Source organism: Phocoena phocoena, chromosome 3, assembly GCF_963924675.1.
Source record: "Phocoena phocoena chromosome 3, mPhoPho1.1, whole genome shotgun sequence".
Classification (NCBI taxonomy): domain Eukaryota; kingdom Metazoa; phylum Chordata; class Mammalia; order Artiodactyla; family Phocoenidae; genus Phocoena; species Phocoena phocoena.
In genome coordinates, this window is record NC_089221.1 from 3493986 (window position 1) to 3516011 (window position 22026).

Below are 22026 nucleotides of genomic sequence, written 5' to 3' on the forward strand. Positions count from 1 at the left end.
TTTACAGTGGTATACATATGTCAAAATGTATCACATTGTAGACGCAATTTACAGTATGTGCATTTTATTTTATGCTTCAATAACCCTTTTTATATGAAGAAGAGAAACAAGGGAATATGAAACTACTATCTTTTGATTGTCTTTAGTTGCTCTATCTGCAATATTTTACCTACTGCTCACAAGATTATAAAACAGGTATTACTATCCCTATTTTCTTAAATAAGTAAATTGAGGACTAGAAACATGAAAAATGAAATATTACAGGAGATATGAAACGAGACTGTATTTATTAATATATGATATAATCATGACAAAATATATCTTTAGTTAATTTTGCCAGACCCTCTCTAGTGAAATCTGGAAGTTCTTATATGCCACATTTTTTTAACCTATAATTCTGAAAACTTCTATTTGGAGGTTAATAAAGAAAAGGGTAAGGAATTGAAAATCCCTTCTGTCGTGTCCATCACAATGCACCCCTGTATTTTGCGGGGGGAAGCAATTGAAGATGTATAAAAGGTGAAAGGGAAAAGGGGGGGGAAAGGATTTGGAGCACTGGCACAGTAGAATCCAATTTTGCATGGAGGATTGGAATGAAATCTTCCAAAATTATGAGCTTCCATATAACAGAGTGTGCTGTTATTAGCTTCTAGTCACTTCCATGTTTCTGTAATTCCACCTAAAATTCTTTCCTAGACAAAGTCCCCAAGTCAGTTCTATTTCTCTGCTTCCTCACACCCATGCCTCTGTCTCAACTGGGTGACCACACCTCAAAACTACCTGGTCTGAATACGAAGTCACATTTTAAATCTGGTTTTCAGTTTATGGCTGAGCTTAAATGGACCTTGGTTGCCTATGAGTTTTTTCAACCATTTTCCCAACTGTTTAAGATCTAGAAATACTTGGCTTTCCCAACCCATTAAGGTCCCACATTTTTTTCACTCCATTTTCTCCCATTTGTCCTTGCAAGTTGGTCAGTAGTCACACAAACACATTGATTTCAAGCACTTCCTCCAGAACTGCTGACTCAGCTCGTGATTTGCTACTGTGTGATGTGGACCAGTGTCTTTCACCCTCAGATGGTGCTTATTCAAAGCTCACTGCCGAATTGCCAAGCCAAGGCCATGAATTACAAGTTTTTATTTCATTAGCACTCTACTTCAAGGTGCCAATGTCAGTATTAGTCAGGATAAGTAATGCTAGACTGCATAACAAATAAACCTCACAAATAAACCTCCATAACAAATAAACCATGACGGAGGTTTATTTTTCACGGCACGGTTCGTTAGGGTTGATGTGGGTAGATGGGGAGAAGGGAATGCTCTCCTCCATACAGTCTTGTCGGGACCCAGTCTGACACCACCTGCAATGTCTTCCAAGATGTGGGTCACAATATTGCCTTAGGCATCAACATCAAAACAACAGTCAGGAGATGAGAGAAAAAAGACACGGAAAAGAGACATTCTCTCCAATCTCCTTGGACCAGAATTGACATGATGCTTATACTCACACTGGTATGAGCAAGTTGAATGGCCCCACTTAGACGCAAAGTAGCTGGGAGGTAAGTTTGAGTCTTGTGCTCAGGAAGAGGAAGAAGTTTGTTAAGCATCTCTCCAGCAGAGGTATAACTACACTGGCCTAGGTCACCAACCATATTACTACAATCGGATCCAAATGGTCTCTCTGCTTCTCTAAAATCCATTTTCCACAAAGCAACCAGAGTAATCTTTGCAAAAGGTGAATCATAACATGCCAATTCCCCACACAAACCTACCCTAGCTACTTTTGTCACTCCAAGTGAAAGCCAAGACAGCACAGTGGCCTAGAGGTATTCCCTTGACATGACCCAACATTTCCCCACTAACCCTGCTAACCATCCTCCTCTCTCTAATCCTCCCCCATGTGTAGGGACTGCTGGGTCAGCCCTCATCTCTGGGTCTTTGCACTCATTGTATCCTTTGCCTAGATATCTCTTTCTTAAGTCTAACCAAGGTTCATCACTCATTCTCTCCAGGACAATGTCATCAGAGAGAGGCCTCCCCTAACCACCCTACCCAAAACTGTAACTGCCCTAAATTTGCACTCCCCTGCTTTCCTTATACTGTTTGATATTTGCCAAAATACTTCTCACCACTATATATATATATATATATATATGTATATATATATATATATATATATATACATATATATATATATATATATACGTTTTTATTTGTTTTTGTCTGTTTATTCCATGAGGACATAAGCCCCATGATACAAGTATCTGGGTCTGTTTGGTTCATTGCTAGAAGAGGGACTGGAGTTAGAAAAGAATGAATGAAACAATAAGTGAATAAGTGAATGAACTTCAGGGTAAATTAAATATTGTTTACTCACAGTCCAGCTGACATTAAGGTCCAGCTGAAATCAAATACTGTAATCAAAAATTCTGAAGTTTAGCTGGGCCTAACCTCAAGGGCCCCTGTATCCCCAGAGCCCCAGAAAGAAACTGAAGACCCACTCAAAATGAGATAATTTGAGAGGATTTAATTAAAGGTTATTTCTAATGGTATAAGTAGATTTCAGGGAATCACAGAGATGATGCAGTTTCCAAAGCTGAGAACAGATGGTGTTGCTTCCCATCTGCAAGGGTTACAGAACCAATGGAAGGCAGGTAATAGAAATCAGATAAAGGATGGCGTGTAATGGGCCAGCTCTCTGGATCTATGTCCCTCACTTCAGAACACATCTAGCCATGGAAACACATGGAAGAATACTCCAGCCTTGCTCTGCGACTTCCTTCCACGTCTCTGTTGGTTGACCCTCTAGCTCATCATCTTGGATGAACTCATGGGAAGCTACAGGGAAGGGAACTCACGGATGCAGTTCAAACCGCTCAGCTTGTCTGGAAACAGGGCAAGCTAGTGTGGTGTGGAGAGCAGTGGGGTAAATAAAGAGAAGATTCACAGCACAGTCACATGCTTGTTTGTGCTTGGATGTATCAAGGCCATGTGACATTGGGATGGGGGAAGGTTTAAAATTAAGAAAGTGTTGAGAGAAAGAGGCACCTTGGAAGAGCAGTACTGAATTTACCACTTGCTGTAAGAACTTTGTACATCTCAAGAGAGAGAACTGCAAAAGCCAAGGGGAGTGGGACAGAGAGGAAACTATAAAAGAAGAACATTTCTAGAGGTCCTCAACAAGGCTGAGAAGAACAGAAACTCTTCTCCAATCCTGAACTTGACAGCTGCAATGCCTCTAGTCCTGCAGGAGTATAAACTTGCTGGGCATTTGATGGCCTTTGGATCAAAATGAACAAGCTTAGAATCTCTTACTTATTGGTGTTTATTAATGTCCTTGAATTACATAGAGGAGTCTCATTTGTATTACAGACAAAGTTAAAACTTCCTTCAGGAGTTTTCCAGAGAAGGATGCACTATGGCCAGCCCTGACCAACACATACATTATAGTCAGCACGGCTAAAGCCCCACCTGGCAATAGCAAAGGACAAGCAGGACCCTTTCCTGAATGATGTTGTTAGAAGGAGAAGTTAGATATTTCAGGCACAAGTCCAAGGTCAGACTGATTCAAGCTGGTCGATTATTGTAATTATATAGTTAAAAAGCCTCACACAAGAACTCACAAATACATATGAACAAACTGATGAATACTCTGGGCCCTTGAAAGCAGAAGTTTGGCTTTATCTTCTGAATTTCTGTGAACATGGAAGGAGAGCCACCTCGCAAATATCTCTGAAAAACCAATGGCAACACATATGAAGACACATTTGAGAGGGAGGTTGCCTGTCTGGATATTTACACATGCAGAGGTGACAAGCTTGCCTTCCTCACAAAAAAACAGACATTCGCAAATTGCAAAAACTTAGAAATACAGCAATACTGCTATTGGTAATGATACTTTTCTCAGAATGTCTACATCTTTAAAAAAAACAAATTTTTATAGAAGGAGACAATTAGCAAAGTCAGACAAGGAAGAAATGATGTGTCTAAGGGAAACTATGGAAACACAATTCCATATTCAACACAAGCCCTTTCAAGTGTCTCTATGCTTGACGTTAGTGCCAAGGTCTACAGCATGCAAATTCTTAACATTAAAATACTGCACACGTCTAATTTCCCATGACACGTACTCTTTTTGTGTGTACTAGAAGCTGTCAGCTGCTGTAACAAGCCAGCCGGTTACCAGCTTTGGGGGAAGGAGCCTTTTAAACTTTCTCATACTGCTTGCATTTGTATTTCAGAAATAAACACTAGGACAAGAACCAGGTCATAACTTTGTTTATTTTCTCACATCCCTCACATCACTACCTTGTTTTGGTTTGGTTTTTATTCACTATGTTTAGTATATGTATTATGTTCATAATCCTCATTATATTGAGATGAACCACATTACTAAATGTCTGTATATAAATAGTCAGTTAAAATTTCCAGGCATTTTGATATAGGTTAATACAGTGTAAGGATAGCAGGGAAATTATTTCCCTCATTTTATTTTTTTAAATTTATTTTTCACCACGATTCTCTTTTTTTTTTTTAATTGAAATATAGTTGATTTACAATGTGATTGTTTCAGGTATACAGCAGAGTGATTCAGTTATATATATATATGTGTAAATACATATATGTATATATATATATACATATATATGTGTATATATAATTATATATACACATATATATATAATTATATATGTACATAAAATTTTTTTTAAGATTCTTCTTCCTTATAGGGTATTCCAAAATATTTAGTATAGTTCCCTGTGCTATACAGGAGGTCCTTGTTGGTTATCTATTTTATATATAGTAGAGTGTATGTGTTAATCCCAAACTCCTAATTTATCTCCCCCCGCTTTAGCCTTTGGTAAACATAAGTTTGTTTTCTTTGTCTGTGGGTATGTTTCTGTTTTGTATAAAAGTTCATTTGGATCTCTTTTTTTTTAGATTAGATATAAGTGATATCATAGGATGTTTGTATTTCTCTGTCTGGCTTACTTCACTTAGTATAATAAACTCTAGTTCCATCCATGCTGCTGCAAAAGTTATTATTTCATTCTTTTTCATGGCTGCGTAGTATTCCATGGTATATATTTATCACTCCTTTATCCATTCATCTGTTGATGGACATTTATGTTGCTTCCATGTCTTGGTGACTGTAAAAAGGATGGGAGGGAAATTATTTCCACCATTTAAGAAGATGATGAATCTAAAGCTGTAAAATTTTAGTTGTTTTTTTCTTTTCTTTCTTTTTTTTTTAACACCTTTATTGGAGTATAATTGCTTTACAATAGTGTGTTAGTTTCTGTTGTATAACAAAGTGAATCAGTTATATGTATACATTCATTCATATCCTCTCCCTCTTGAGCCTCCCTCCCACCCTCCCTATCCCACCCCTCTAGGTGGTCACAAAACATCGAGCTGATCTCCTTATGCTATGTGGCTGCTTCCCAATAGCTATAGCTATTTTACATTCGGTAGTGTAGAGTTGTTTTTTTCTAAACTGGTATAGCTGAGAAGTGAAAATCTAAAGATTCAAATTTGTTTTTTTAACACCTTTATTGGAGTATAATTGTTTTACAATGGTGTGTTAGTTTCTGCTTTATAACAAAGTAAATCACCTATACATATACATGTATCCCCATATATCCTCCTTCTTGCATCTCCCTCCCACCCTCCCTATCCCACCCTTCTAGGTGGTCACAAAGCACAGAACTGATCTCCCTGTGCTATGCAGCTGCTTCCTGCTAGCTATCTATTTTACATTTGGTAGTGCACATATGTCCATGACACTCTCACTTCTTTCCAGCTTACCCTTCCCATTCCCCATGTCCTCAAGTCCATTCTCTACTTCTGCATCTTTATTCCTGTCCTGACCCTAGTTTCTTCAGAACCTTTTTTTTTTTTTCTTAGATTCCATATATATGTGTTAGCATATGGTATTTGTTTTTCTCTTTCTAACTTACTTCACTCTGTATGACAGACTCCAGGTCCATCTACCTCACTACAAATAACTCAATTTTGTTTCTTTTTTTTTGTGGTATGTGGTCCTCTCACTGTTGTGGCCTATCCCATTGCAGAGCACAGGCTCAGGACGTGCAGGCTCAGTGACCATGGCTCATGGGCCTAGCTGCTCCATGGCATGTGGGATCTTCCTGGACCGGGGAACGAACCCGTGTCCTCTGCATCGGCAGGCAGACTCTCAACAACTGTGCCACCAGGGAAGCCCAATTTTGTTTCTTTTTATGGCTGCATAATACTCCATGGTGTATCTGGGCCACATTTTCTTTATCCATTCATCTGTTGCTGGACACTGAGGTTGCTTCCACATCCTGGCTATTGTAAATAGAGCTGAAATGAAAATTGTGGTACATGAATCTTTTTGAGTTATGGTTTTCTCAGGGTATATGCTCAGAAGTGGAATTTCTGGGTCATGCGGTGGTTCTATTTTTAGCTTTTTAAGGAACCTGCATACTGTTCTCCATAGTGACTGTATCAATTTACATTCCCACCAATAGTGCAAGAGGGTTCCCTTTTCTCCACACCCTCTCCAGCATTTATTTTTTGTAGATTTTTTGATGATGGCCATTCTGACTGGTGTGAGGTGATACCTCACTGTAGTTTTGATTTGCATTTCTCTAATGATTAGTGATGTTGAGCATCCTTTCATGTGTTTGTTGGCAATCTGTATATTTTCTTTGGAGAAATGCTTATTTAGGCCTTCTGCCCATTTTCAGATTGGGTTCTTTGTTTTTTTGATATGGAGCTGCATGAGCTGCTTGTAAATTTTGGAGATTAATCCTTTGTCAGTTGCTTCATTTGCAAATATTTTCTCCCATTCTGAGGGTTGTCTTTTCCTCTTGTTTATGGTTTCCTTTGCTGTGCAAAAGCTTTTAAGTTTCATTAGATCCCATTTGTTTGTTTTTATTTCCATTTCTCTAGGAGGTGGGTCAAAAGGATCTTGCTGTGATTTATATCATAGAGTGTTCTGCATATGTTTTCCTCTAAGAGTTTTATAGTGTCTCCCCTTACATTTAGGTCTTTAATCCATTTAGAGTTTATTTTTGTGTATGGTGTCAGGGAGTGTTCTAATTTCATTCTTTCACATGTAGCTGTCCAGTTTTCCCAGCACCACTTATTGAAAAGGCTGTCTTTTCTCCACTGTATATTCTTTCTTGCTTTGTCAAAGATAAGGTGATCATATGTGTGTGGGTTTATCTTTGGGCTTTCTATCCTATTCCATTGATCTATATTTCTGTTTTTTTGCCAGTACCATACTGTCTTGATTACTGTAGATTTGTAGTATAGTCTGAAATCAGGGAGCCTGATTCTTCCAGCTCTGTTTTTCTTTCTCAAGATTGCTTTGGCTATTCAGAGTCTTTTGTGTTTTCATACAAATTGTGAAACTTTTCATTCTAGTTCTGTGACAAATGCTTTTGGTAGTTTGATAAGGATTGCACTGAGTCTGTAGATTGCTTTGGGTAGTATAGTCATTTTCACAATGTTGATTCTTCCAATTCAAGAACACGGTATATCTCCCTATCTGTTTATATCATATTTAATTTATTTCATCAGTGTCTTATTGTTTTCTGCATACAAGTCTTTTGTCACTTTAGGTAGGTTTATTCCTGAGTATTTTATTCTTTTGTTTGAAAGGTAAATGGAAGTGTTACCTTAATTTCTCTTTCATATTTTTGATCATTAGTATATAGGAATGCAAGAGATTTCTGTGCATTAATTTTGTATCCTGTTACCTTACCAAATTAATTGATTAGATCTAGTAGTTTTCTGGTAAAATCTTTAGGGTTCTCTATGTATAGTATCACGTCATCTGCAAACAGTGACAGCTTTACTTCTTTTCTGATTTGGATTCTTTTTATTTCTTTCTCTTCTCTGATTGCTGTGGTTAAAACTTCCAAAACTATGTTGAATAATAGTGGTGAGAGTGAGCAACCTTGTCTTGTTCCTGATCTTAGAGGAAATGATTTTTGTTTTTCACCATTGAGAATGATGTTGGCTGTGGTTTTGTTATATATGGCCTTTATTATGTTGAGGTAAGTTCCCTTTATGCCAACATTCTGGAGAGTTTTTACCATAAATGGGTGTTAACTTTTGTCACGTGCTTTTTCTGCATCTATTGAGATGATCATATCGTTTTTCTCCCTCAATGTATTAATATGGTGTATCACATTGATTGATTTGCATATATTGAAGAATCATTGCATTCCTGGGATAAACCTCACTTGATCATGATGTCTGAATCTTTTAGTGTGCTGTTGGATTCTGTTTGTTAGTATTTTGTTGAGGATTTCTGCATCTATGTTCACCAGATATTGGCCTGCAGTTTTCTTTTTTGTGACATGTTTGTCTGGGTTGGGTATCAGGGTAGTGGCCTCATAGAATTAGTTGGGGAGTGTTCATCTCTCTGTTATACTTTGGAAGTGTTTGAGAAGGATGAGTGTTAGCTCTTCTCTAAATGTTTGATAGAATTATCCTGTGAAGCCATCTGGTCCTGGGTTTTTGTTTGTTGGAAGATTTTTAATCACAGTCTCAATTTCAGTGCTTGTGATTGTTCTGTTTATATTTTCTATTTCTTCATGGAGTAGCAATCCTCATCAGACAAAATAGATTTTAAAATAAAGATTATAGCAAAAAAATAGATTTTAAAATACAGAATAAAGAAGTACACTACATAATGATCAAGGGATCAATCCAAGAAGAAGTTATAATTATAAATATTTATGCACCCAACATAAGAGCACCTCAGTACATAAGACAAATGTTAATAGCCACGAAAGGGGAAATCAACAGTGACACAATCATAGTAGGGGACTTTAACACCTCATTTTCACCAATGGACTGATCATCCAAAATGAAAATAAATAAGGAAACACAAGCTTTAAATGATACATTAAACAATATGGACTTAATTGATATTTATAAGATATTCCATCCAAAACATTAGATTACACTTTCTTCTCAAGTGCTCATGGAACATTCTCCAGGATAGATCACATCTTGGGTCACAAATCAAGCCTTGGCTAATTTAAGAAAATTGAAATCTTATCAAGTATCTTTTCCAACCACAACACTATGAGACTAGATATCAATTACAGGAAAAAAATCTGTAAAAATTACAAACACATGGAAGCTAAGCAATACACTACTAAATAAGCAAGAGATCACTGAAGAAATCAAAGAGGAAATCAAAAACTACCTTTAAACAAATGACAATGGAAACACAACAACCCAAAACCTATGGGATGCAGCAAAAGCAGTTCTAAGAGGGAAGTTTATAGCAATGCAATACTATCTCAAGAAACATCTCAAATAAACAACCTAACCTTACACCTAAAGCAGTTAGAGAAATAGGAACAAGAACAAAAAAAAAACCAGAGTTAGCAGAAGGAAAGAACTCATAAAGATCAGATCAGAAGTAAATGAAAAAGAAATTAAGGAAACAATAACAAAGATCAATTAAACCAAAAGTTGATTCTTTGAGAAGATAAACAAATTTTATAAACCATTAGCTAGACTCATCAAGAAAAAAGGGAGAAGACTCAAATCAATAGAATTAGATATGAAAAAGGAGATGTAACAACTGACACTGCAGAAAGACAAAGGATCATCAGAGGTTACTACAAGCAGCTATATGACAATAAAATGGACAATCTGGAAGTAATGGACAAATTCTTAGAAGAAATTCAAATTTTGAAGCCCCCAAAGGCCTTGAAATTTCCAATAGTTTATGCTGTTCATTTCTCTTTCTCTTCTCCTGCTCCTCCTCCTCTTCCTCCTCCTGTTCCTGTTTCTTCTTCCTGCTCTTATTATTATTATCTTTCATATTAACTGACAAATAGATTACTATCCAGAGTCTAAAGATCTTATAAAATCCCAGCAAGTGAATAATCCTAATACTTAGTTCATCAGTCATTTATTAATACACAATGTTTTTGATGAGTTTACAAAAACTTCTCAATACATTACAAAAATAAAAACATTAAAAAACCCAGAGCATTGTAAATAAATTCTAAACATGCCCTTAATTACTGTTTTGATCAGATAGTTGATTAGGTAATGGCTGAAACTGAGTGAGGCAGTTTTTAAATGCAAATCAGTCTCTGAAATATTTTACTAACTACTAACTGGTGTCCTAAGCCTGTTCCAAAGACTGTGAATTACACGAACCAAGGAGACATGACCACTGAATTAAGCACTTTCCTTCACCTCTAAAATTAATGCTCTTTTGTTTCGTACAATGTTTTCATTATGCTGGATAAAATAATAATAATAAATGTTTTCAAGGGATGCAGCTTTTCACAGAGGGTTTGGTTTTCAGTTATAGAAAATGAAACAAAAAGAAGCCTTTGCTTTCTATACAATAGTACAAAAAAGTTGTATCAAAATTGCCAATGGCTCCGTGCACTGGAAGAATTTGCATGTTCTCCAGAATCATGACCCCCCAGTTGCCAGTTCTAGAAAGTTCAGTGCAAGCATTTGGCATATTGTTCCCTCTTCTCCTCCTTCCTACTTCTTGGATAAAGTGATGTCAACAAGGTCTTACTGCTTCTCTCTACCTCTTATGTGAATGGTAGACACTTTGGATCACTCAACTTTGGGGCTACAATTAGGTTAGAATATTATGCTCCAGATTATTATTTATTTAAAAAAAATTATCATGGGAAGAGTAGAGAAATGGGCATCAGGGAGAGATTTTGTAACATAGATCATTTTTAATTCAGTAGATACAGTTAAATCTCTCTATTTCTGTGTGTATATGTGTGTATGTGTGTCTCACACAGGATAGATAACCCAGTTAGTTGCCTGATCACTGATCACACTCACAACGATTCACACACCTGCCTTTTTTTACACTATTTCCAATTCAACAACAGAAGATTTTATACTTGAATTTTTGGTCCAGCCCAACTACTCAACTATGGATTTACATTTAATACTGTTCTATGTCTTTCTCTTGTAGATATAGCTAAATAATAACACCACGGTTATATTTTTCCCTTTAATTATATTAATTTTAACAGCTTGGTTCTATAAGAGTTTATTTCCATTTAAAGAAGACTGAAAATAAAATAAAGAAGACTGTTCTTAATCATAATGAATGATGAATTTAGGACTCCTGGTTAAATATCAAATCACATTAATAAAGTCTGTTCAAAGAACTTATTAAAACTAGGCAATTCTATCCAACATTATTAAGAAAATAGCAGGAATCTATAGATTACATTAGGAATATTGCTTTTGCAATTGAATTTGTATCAATTTGTATGTAACAATGATTAAAATACAAATTTCCAATTAAATAGTTTCTTATCGAATCAGAAAGAATATGTTTTCCACAATTACAAACAAGGAGAGGAACTAACCTACTATAAATAGTGTATACACTAAAAGAAAATGGACTGGCTATGGAGGTATACATATTAACCTTTAGGATTTTTTCACTCAGTGGAACTAAAATTTTTGAGGTTTGTGACAGTACTGTATGAGCCACAATATCTCCTTAATTATTTCAGTGCACAGTGACAAGATTCAGCTCAGCTTTCGTTTTGGCTGGTTCAAATACTGAAATGGCAGCATACCAAACACATGCTCTTAAATATTATTTTTTAGTATTGTTACTAATATTATTTATAGATAATGACTATAGGAAATTTCTAAAAATTATGAAATAATACTTGCATTTAGGAAAATGTTTCACATGAAGAAAACTCAAAAATACTCTTATGTATGCACTTAATTAAGGGAACTTTTCTATTACAGTTTTCTGAAAGAATTTTGGATTCATCTGAAGCCCTTGTTTAGATACCTAAAACACAGAGAATGATCTATCCATTCTATATTCTGTTGGCTGATGTAGCAAACATAAAGTTATCATTATAAAGTTATTTTTTTTCATTAGACTAAATACCTGTTCTGACCAACCCCAGTCCAACTAATCAGAGGGTGTTTCTGCACTATGAAGCCCTCTGACTGTTTACCACCTTTCTCTCTCATTTGGAGAATGCCCGATTCTGCAACCAAGTTAAAAATTAGAAACAAATGTTTCTTTGTGTTAATAATTGCCAAAAGTTATGTTATTTTTCATTATGTTTCATCATATTATTTTATATCTCACCAAAAAGTGAATTTAAAAGGTTTTTTTTTTTTTTTAATTTTTTCCGTATGGAAAGCAAACATAAAGCAAAGGATAAGAGAGTAAATTTGAAACACCCTGGGTGGCCACTTTCTATCTCTGTATTTGGGGATAAATGCACCATCTCCCCCTCCTCCCATGCCCACATCTGCTGCACCTTAGGTAGCTCTTACCCATCACCTTCTGATCCTTGTCCCTCTGGGGCTGACTCTGACTTTCCCCATTAGCTTATGTTCCCAGTTTTCTTTCTTAACACACTCTACTACTTTCAGTCAATTTGCTCATTTGCTGTTTTCCTCACTTAATTTTTAATTTTCTGAGGACAGATTCCATCCTGACCCTATTTCTCTCCACAGGATCAGCACAAAACCTTGAACAGTGGAGCCACTGGATGAATAATAGATATTTTAGTGAATCATTAGGCTTTAAAACTATTAATGTTGGGATGACAATAATAAATGACAACAGTATTTTAAAAATCTAACATTTCATTTAGGGCAGGGGTGTATGATGATTAATATCTTATTTTTTTTCATGTAATTAGTACAAAAATGGTAATGAATATTTTAGATCACCTTCTTGGTTTGTTAACTTTGCTTTACTTTTTGTCCTTGGCCATTAAGCACATCTGTAAACTTTACAAATTAATGTCACCCATCCTAAAAGAAAAGGAACAAAAGTTGTAACTATATGAGATCAATTTTCACTATTTAAAAACCAACCTGAAGAATGTGGTGTGGTGACTTCTTTTACATTAAATACACACACACACACACACACGCACTCCTTGGCAATAATATTAAAACAATTCACCAATTCTGATGATGTTTATTTGCATACACTGGCAGCTGTAGTACATACTTCAACATATGTTTTCTGATGGCAGCAAAGATATTCGACATGAAAATAATTATTTGAATTGCTGTGGTTCAGAGATGTTAGTCAGTGCTAATACAACACAGCTAGATTCTAAAAAAGCCTTTCCAAATTTATTCTTGACATCATGTATATCAAAATGTATTTGTACACCCTTCAAGTCATGAAAGAAGAGACAAAGGGACATTCTTTCTGCTTGGAGCACAGGCCAGCCCAGAAACACTTTGCCTTCTTCCTCTCCTTTCAGGAGAGAGATTTGCACATCACCTTTAGTTCATCAAATACGAAGAATCTTGAGAGCATTCTGAGAGGATTGTGCTGAAGAGGTTACCTGGGAGCAAAGATGCTTTTGACATGTGATTTTAAGGAAGTACAAGGTTACCTGTGTTAACTTCTGAGAAATATCTCTGTTGTTTTTCTTCACACCAAAAGGTCTCAAGCCATGTCTGTTTGACTGTTTTACTGAACAAGGTGTGCTTGTTCTACCAAGGATATACCGATAATCAGCAGAGTACATTACAGGAGAAAATCTGAACCAACAAGCTGTACAAACAGAATAGCAATCAGAAGATTTAATGCATTTCTGATGTACATTTAAGGCACTGACACTGGGCCACAGATGTACATGTGTTGTGTTTTATATTTCTGAGATATGGCCTGCGAGAAGCTATTATAACACATCATCATCCACACTGGAGGGACTGGGAAGGAAAAATTCCATCACACGTTACTCCTGCCAATGTATTAGAGAAACAAATTGTACTCGGAATTGAAAAGTCACAAGCTTATTCTGTCTTAATAAGTTCCTGCCGAAAGGCTAAGTGTAAGACTAGAAATACTTCCAAAATGTTGTTACTGTATTATCATCTTTGACATCTCCAGGGCTGTTCCAAGAATCATCAGTTATCAGTTCCCAGTTCTCACAATAAATTCTCTTTTTTTTTTCCTTTTCTTTTTTTCCAAACAGTTCTTGATTTCAGGTAGCCATTTTTAGCTATCTGTACCTGAAATAAAAACCTTCCTTTGGCTAAAAGAAAAGGATACTTTTAAGTAAGATATTTGTCACTTGACTCTTCCCATTGGTTAATCTAAATAGTTTCATAATTCAAGGTGCTAATCCTTACCATAAATTTCCCATCAGACTTGTCTAAAGATTCTCAAGATCTTTTGGGACAGATTATAAATAGAAAAGTAAAAATGCAAACTCTGATTTCTCTGAGGGCAGATTCTGGGTCTTAATCATCTCTGTGGCTGTAGTTGCTAAAACTTAGAGAGGAATACTCTATAAACATCTGTGAAAAAAATGAAAAGATGATGTTATGTTTAAATGCAATTACGGTGCTTTAAAATATCCTAATGATATTAACCTAGTTATTGTTTTATAAACCAAGATACAAGATAACTTCATGACTTAAATTATCCCTTTTTATTTTATCAGTCTACTAAGATGTTGTCTCTTGAAAGTGGGTATTTTTAATCTTGTCATCTCAGCATTGTATATATCAAAATCTAACTTTGATTATAAAACAAACCAAAAGGAACTATGAAAAACCTACATAAATAAGTGGTTATCTAATCCAAAAATTTGTAACTTGCTATATGTGTGTATTAGTTATCTAGGGCTGTGCAACAAACTATATCAAAATATAGAGAGACTAAAACAGCAAAGATTTATTACCTTACAGTTTCTATGTATCTGGAAACTGGGTATAGTTTATTTGGGTCCTTTGTATGAGATCTCACATGAAGTCACAATCAAGCTGTTGTCCAGAGCTGTGGCATCTCAGGGCTCTGCTAGGACAGGATAATCCACTGTCTGGACACTCCACAGGGTCCCTGAGTGACCTCATGGCACAGCAACTGGTGATACAAGACAGAATTCCAGACAGTAGTCAAGATGGAAGCCATTGTCTTTTTGTGTCCTGATCTCAGACGTGAAATCCCACAACTTCTGTCACGTCTGTTCATAAGAAGTGAACCAATAAAATTATCGTACATTTAAGGGGAGGGGATTACACAAGAGCATGAATACAAAAAGGTGGGGGGGTCACTGGGAACCATCTTGGAGCATATCTGCCATAAAGAGGGTCAATACATTTCACTTTCAAGGAACAATTTGCATTATGAAATGATTTGTAATAGTTCATATCAAGTTATAGAGTAAAAATTAGGAAGATTCTCAAAACCAAGCATTTCCTCTCATTCCCATTTCCATCTGTGACTGGCAGATGAATTCATCACATAGAAGTATATTAGAAAGAAGGAAAGGAGTGAAAGCTAAGACAGAGGAAATCTGGTTTTGAGCAACTGCATATCCAAGTGCTGTGCTAGATACTCTTCAGGCCCTACTTTACCTAATCTTCATAGCAAACTTGCAAGGTTGATGTTGCTACCAGATGAGTTATTGGGGCTTAGAAAACAAACGTGCTTTTGTCACAGAGCTGGAATTTGAAGCTACACTTATCTTGCTGGAAAACACAGTGTTGACCCTTCTGGACCTAGTGGCTGAAGAGTTAGTTCCTAGGCCCCCCTTTACTTGTTGACACCCTGTGACATTAAGCAAGGCAAGCAGCCTTTCTAAGCCTCAGTTTCCTGAACCGCAAGGTCATGGGTTTCTAGTCCAGAATTCTCAGTTTCAGTATACCCACAACTTTGGGTAAGGTCAAGGGGCTACTTTATGGTATCACGACTGCATGAGAGTCAAAGGTGGGGTTGTGAACATAGTTATTTTGACTCTTAATCAGCACTTTTAGAGTTCCTGCTGCCTCTGTACAAACTCTTTCGTTCATTCATCCTCACAACAAATATGGATTTTGAACCTGCTCTTTCTAAGAACTGCGCTTGACACAGAGTGTAAGTGGTGATCAAGCGATGAAATCCTTGCCCTAACAGATGCCAATGAGAAGACTAAGTGGAAAGGGCAAAAACGGTAATTGGGACTTAACATTAAAAGGCTTAATAGAGTAAAATTTATGAGAATCTTGTACCTAACATCATGTTATGCTACTTATTATGAAAAAAAAGCCTTATTCTATAACCATAAACCTTCATCTTTGCTGATAAAATAATTTAGGGAAATTTTCACTTGATGATATATAACTCTACAAATGACTATGACAAAGAAAAAAAAGTGTTCTGGATTTCAAAAATTAAGCTGTTTATCACTACTAACAAATAAAATATTTTGCAACTAATGATAAAAGACTCTCAAAGTTTAAATAAATAACATATTAGGTACTTTTGCAAGACAACATGAGCCTGAAATGTGTGAATAATCTATTAGTGATGAAAGCACCCCCAGAGGAGGCATATACAATAGGACAACTGCTATAAAATGTATTTTAAAATACCAGAAGGGCAAAGAAATAACCTTATTTTAGAGCTAAATGTTCAAGGGCAGCTGTTATGGTCTCTGACAGCCAACAGTATAATAGTAGCAATGACAAGAATACACACCAAGTCTCCAGGGTTAAATCAGTGCAGGCGATGGCAAAGGAGCCGTTAAGGCCCATGTTAATCTTCCCACTCTGGCCTGAGACAGAACATTCATTATGCTGCTCTCACATCACAAGTCAACCAGTTCTTACCACAGTCTCTGTCACTTTGCTTTGAGTGTTTTTAACAGGAGTGGCAAGAAGGAACTCTTTCTTTCTACCTTAAAACAAAGGTGGAATTTGTTTGGTGCTTCCTCTGTAAGACACACTTGGTGAGGCACTCTAAAAGTGAAGAGTTACTTTGATTGTGTGCCCTCTACCTATTTAATGACTTGTTCTGAGGAATGACTTAGGCTGCAGGAATGCCTGGCATTGGTTTTGGGCAAAGCCCCCATTTCTTCTCTTTCTTTTAAGCTTTATTAACAAATAATTGATACATAAAATTTAAGATATTTAAAGTGAACAAGGTGAAAATTTGATATACATATACATTGTGAAAGGATTTCCTCCTTCAAGTTAATCAAATCAACATTTCCATCACCACACATATTTACTTTGTGTGTGTATGTGAATGTGTAAGTTCTACTCTCTTAGAAAACTTCAACTATATAATACATTATTTTCAAATATAGTCATCAGGCTATATATTAGATGCTCAGACCCTATTCATCTTATAGCTGAAAGTTTGAAAATATTCCATTTCTTTAGAGTTAGTAGCTGCCTTATGATCTGAAAGTATTACCAATTCTTTATAAATGGTATGTTAGTAGGCCCTGTAGACTGCTTTCAAAGTCAGAAAATGATAAGTACTTACCCTTACAGAGAGGATTTTCTGTTCTGTGAAATCATAATATTTTGCTAAATATTTTAAATATGTAATGCCCATGGAAAAAAGTGAGATTATCTCCTGAATCTTTCTTCTCTTTATCTATATGGAGAATTCATTAGCTCAAAGTTCCTCGGAGGTAGATAAACACAGATGTAAAGAATTGCTAATGATCACTCTCATTAATATAGTGTTCATAATAAACACAACCTACTTTCAACTCTATGAAAGAAACAGTGCTACAAATTATTATTCCCTACTCCTAATGTGTCTCCTCTTATAGGAAGACAACACAAAAGTAATTAGAAATTAATTGAAACTACTGTAAGCTAAAGCTGATCTCCCAGAATACATGAAGTTTAACAACAGACCTGAGGCTTTCTGTTCCCTCTCTCTCAAATAAATTTCAGAGTTAGTATTCCTGGCAGAGTGATTTTTTTTTAATGGATTTGATGGGAAAAGAATGTTCTCTCAAATCAGAGAATATAAAATATTACACAATTGTAACAGGGTTATATTAGTTGATTTTCCCAGAATAATAATCATGAGAAGGGAATAGAAATATGTAAGGGGGATTATCTGTGATATTTTGCACTTTAAAAAGTTACGTTGAAAAATTCATCTTGGGAAAAACACCAATTTTGTTCACTAAAGAAATGAGGAACTCTTTCTTATCTAAATTATTCTTAGTAGATCCATGGAGAAACTGAACTCTGCAGGCAACCACTGTAGCAGCTAATGTCTCTTAGTTACCCACCACATATTTTTGTTGTAATTTCCAGGTATTTGTTCCATTAAATCCCAGGGGTATGACTCTACCCACTTTTCAGATAGGGACATTGACTAGTGTTACACAAAGTGGTTGTATCAGTCAGGATATACTAGGTTATGTTTCAGTAACAAGTGACCTCAACCTCCAAGTGGCTTACAGAAGAGAGATTTACTGCAAACTGACATGCTAGTCTAGGTGGTCCACACAAGCAGCTCTCTTCCAAGTGGTAACTCAGGGACTCAGGTTAACAACAAACAGGAACTTTGCATGTTGGAGTCATTTGCTTCTACCCCAGAGGACTGGGGTTGGAGGTGTGGGGTCTAAGGTATAAATAAGTCACACATAGTCTTAATTGCATTGACCTGGAAGTCACCCATCACGTTCCACTCAAGGTCCAAGGGTAAGAATTCCTGATATGACCCCATTTAGATGCTTAGAGTCTCCAAAATAGAAAAAGCCAAGTGGACAGATGATGGGACTTTTGGTCTCTGCCACAGTAATGGAATCTGGAAAATTATGCAATTTATGGGAATGCCAGTGATAACTTCAGGGAGGTGAACATTTGTTAGTCACCTCTACAGCCTGCTTCTGCCACAGGGCACTGGTATTTGGAAACCTCAGCAGAAAAAGCCACACGTAACCCTGTGAAAGGCCAGAGGAAGAGGTCCTAGAGCCTTCTCCGGCTCCTTCACTGGCAGAACCTCTTTGGAAGGATATTCAAATGAGAAGCTCTTTCCCTCAGCTCACAGAAGGGCTGTTGGAAGCAAGAGGTTACTGTTTCCTGCCATGAAGGATCTGAAAGAAAACCAGTGGAGCCAAGCTATGGACTTTGCCCATTGTTAAGAATGTAGAAATATTCTGAGTGTGGGACTTTGCCTGGCAAGTGCAAGGTTTTTCCACACATAAAGGGATAAAATCATTGAAGGGTCCCTAACAGGAAGCAAACTCCTGGGAAAGCTATTAGCAGTTTAACATTTGCAATTCATGTGACAGTGTTCTTGCCTTGAGGAGTATCACAGACACAGCCCTGTTTGGTTTAAAATGTAACTATCACAGCAGAGTAGGTTGAGCATTCAGATCTCAGCTGGGTTTCTCTTGAATTTATTAACTTAGGAATGGAAACCTGCTTTAAATAGTTTACTATCTTCCAGTAACCCCTTCTTCTCCTTCTCTAGAAGTGGCACCACTCTTCAGGCTTGTAATCCTGGAGTACCTCCAACTTTTCTTCCCTTTGGCCCTCAGAACATCCTCTGTCTACCCCATGCTGTCAATAGGTCCTTCCCAAGCATGCTCTGAATCCTCCCTTTCTCTGTATTCCACATCGTATCCACAGCTCCTAACTACTCTTAACTACACTTCATTTCTCCCTCCACTGCTAACTCAAGATCAAACAAGCAGCTTGAGTATGCTATTATTTTTCTCCCCAAAGTTTACAGTGATCTGGGGTTTGAGGAAAACCTTGGAACAAGTCATAGTATTGACCTTCCAAACCAAACCAGATTTTTACATGGACTGACAGAATTATTGTGAATAGTGGTGCAATAAACATGGGAGTATATATATATATATATATATATATATATATATATATATATATATATATATATATATAGGATTTCAGTAGTGATACAATGGACATAAATTAGCCTAGGAGATCCAGAAAATCTTCTAAATAACATGGGGACAAAGTTCACTTCCCCGATGAATTGCTGGTTGCTTTGAGGGTCTATATTTACCTGTGAAATTTTACTTACCTAAGTCATCAAGATCAATAATGTAGTCTTTATAACTAACTTTACCCGCTTCATTAAAATGCAGAGGTTATTTGCCCCAGGGTCCTGACTGTTTGGTTTTCCATAATCCTTTTCTGTTTTCTAAGATCAAAGAAGGAAGCAATATCTAGTAAAAACTACATAATACATTTTTAACAGACTGGCTGTAATAAGTTATCTCCATGTTCCACTGCTGTCGGCTTCTGTTGTCCCATTTCAAGCATAAAATCGGCCAGCCTAGCAACTAAAAATGGAAGACTATTTGTGGGGATCTTTCCAGATACAATCAACACATACCAACTAGTGAAAAAGGCTCCCCCATGCAAAAAAGGAATACAAAAAACATAATACAAAAGAGTTAAATCTTACTAAAAAATGGCAACATGAGGGCGTACACAACCCAGGATAAGAATCCCTTCAGTTTCTGCAACAGACACAAAGGGAGAAAATATTTTATGGCCAGTGAATGATCACAGGTCTGTTGGGTCTACAAGTAGTCAACCTAATAATAGGAGTACGGAATGAAAAATAAATGGAATGTTAAGTACCCTGATAAGTCTACCTAACACGATTCTCAAAACCCGCGGACCTTCTGCCCGCAAACGTGTAAGATGAGAGTCATATGATTACAGCATCCACCTGCAAACCCCATCGCGCTTCTCCATCTGTGTATTTTACTGTAGGTCAAGGCAGTTAATCACCAGAAGGCCCCAGGGCAGCCACATAGAATCGTATTTATGGGTAAATCAAGAAACCGAAATGCTGAACCGTGCCTGATTAGCTGCACTAATATGCTACTTGTGGCTAATTTCTGAGCTGCTTAAGCCACAGGTGTTTGCCCTCCCCCATCAATCACGCGGTCCGCCTCCCCTTTGCACCCCTGGTCCCACCATGCATATAGATGGCCTGTTTAAATGACAGGCAGGAAATAATGGATGAGGCACTAAATCATTCCAGTGTTTAGTCAACTGTCTCTCCTCTGAAACTGGTCCTACCGCGTTCCCACTGCCCAGCTCCTTTCAGATGTTATTGTAACCCTAGCCTTCTGCGCCACTGCATGTAACCTTTCAAAGGTACAAAGTGTACATTTCCCCATTTTTATTTGTTTTCCTTGTAGAGCACACCCTTTGCATAAGACAGAACCATTAAAATTTCCACAACAGCCAGCAGTGCAATGGAGCAGAGCAGAATCCCAATGACTTCGATGGTGAAAGGAAACTCTCACTGGGAATTTAGTAACTATGGTCCTACATTTACCTTTAATTTATTTTTTTAAATTAAAGATGCTAATTAAATGGCTCACAAACCAAACAATCTAAACACTAAATATTATGGGCAGGAAATGCCAGGCTTGCATATCATTTGATTCTTTAGACTAGTTCCTTGTTTTAAATCAACTTATAGGCCAATATAAAAACCAGTAGCTATGAAAATACATACTTCACATGTATTTACAATGTATGTCTATGCTTGGAACAGAAGAAAATATAGGACTTGGCAGGAGATCTGTTTCAAGCTCTAGCTAAGAAAACTCTTAGAAGGAAATATCAATCAATGGGTACCAAATGAAATGTTATAAATGAACATAATAGCAGGCAAAATAGGAATGAAAAACAAGATCAAGGCTTCACTACATTGGGACAAGCATAATTATAGTTTTGATGTGATAGGCATAAAATATAAGAACTCTTCAACTCTATTGCTCATTGAAGGAGGAAAATAGTTGTTTGAAATTTTCAGTTGCTTTTAGGAATTTTATATGTCTCACCCTTAGATTAGATTATATGACAGGAAATACACTCATTTATCTGTTATTTTTAGCACTTCCTAATTGAGCTCAAATAGGCAAATGTAATATGAGTATTCAAGTCATAAAAGTAATGTATTCAAGGTTATTCCACTTCAAACTAGGATGAAGTAACAGGAACTAGATTTACCCTTCTGGCAGAAGCTATCAAAAACAGGCAAACTATACAAAATAATGGTTTTCAAGACACTGGACACCAGGCAATGAAGATACCCAACAGATGGGAAGTAAACCAGGCCAGCCCTGTGATATGGTCCCAGCTCACCACCTTGAGAAATTTTCCAGGCCAGAGTGTGGGGAATGATCCCTGGTGAAGCTCAGTGGACTCCTTTTTTTAAAGAGTCACAACTGAGCATCCTGGGAGATCAAGGTGGCAAGAGTTTCCCAGA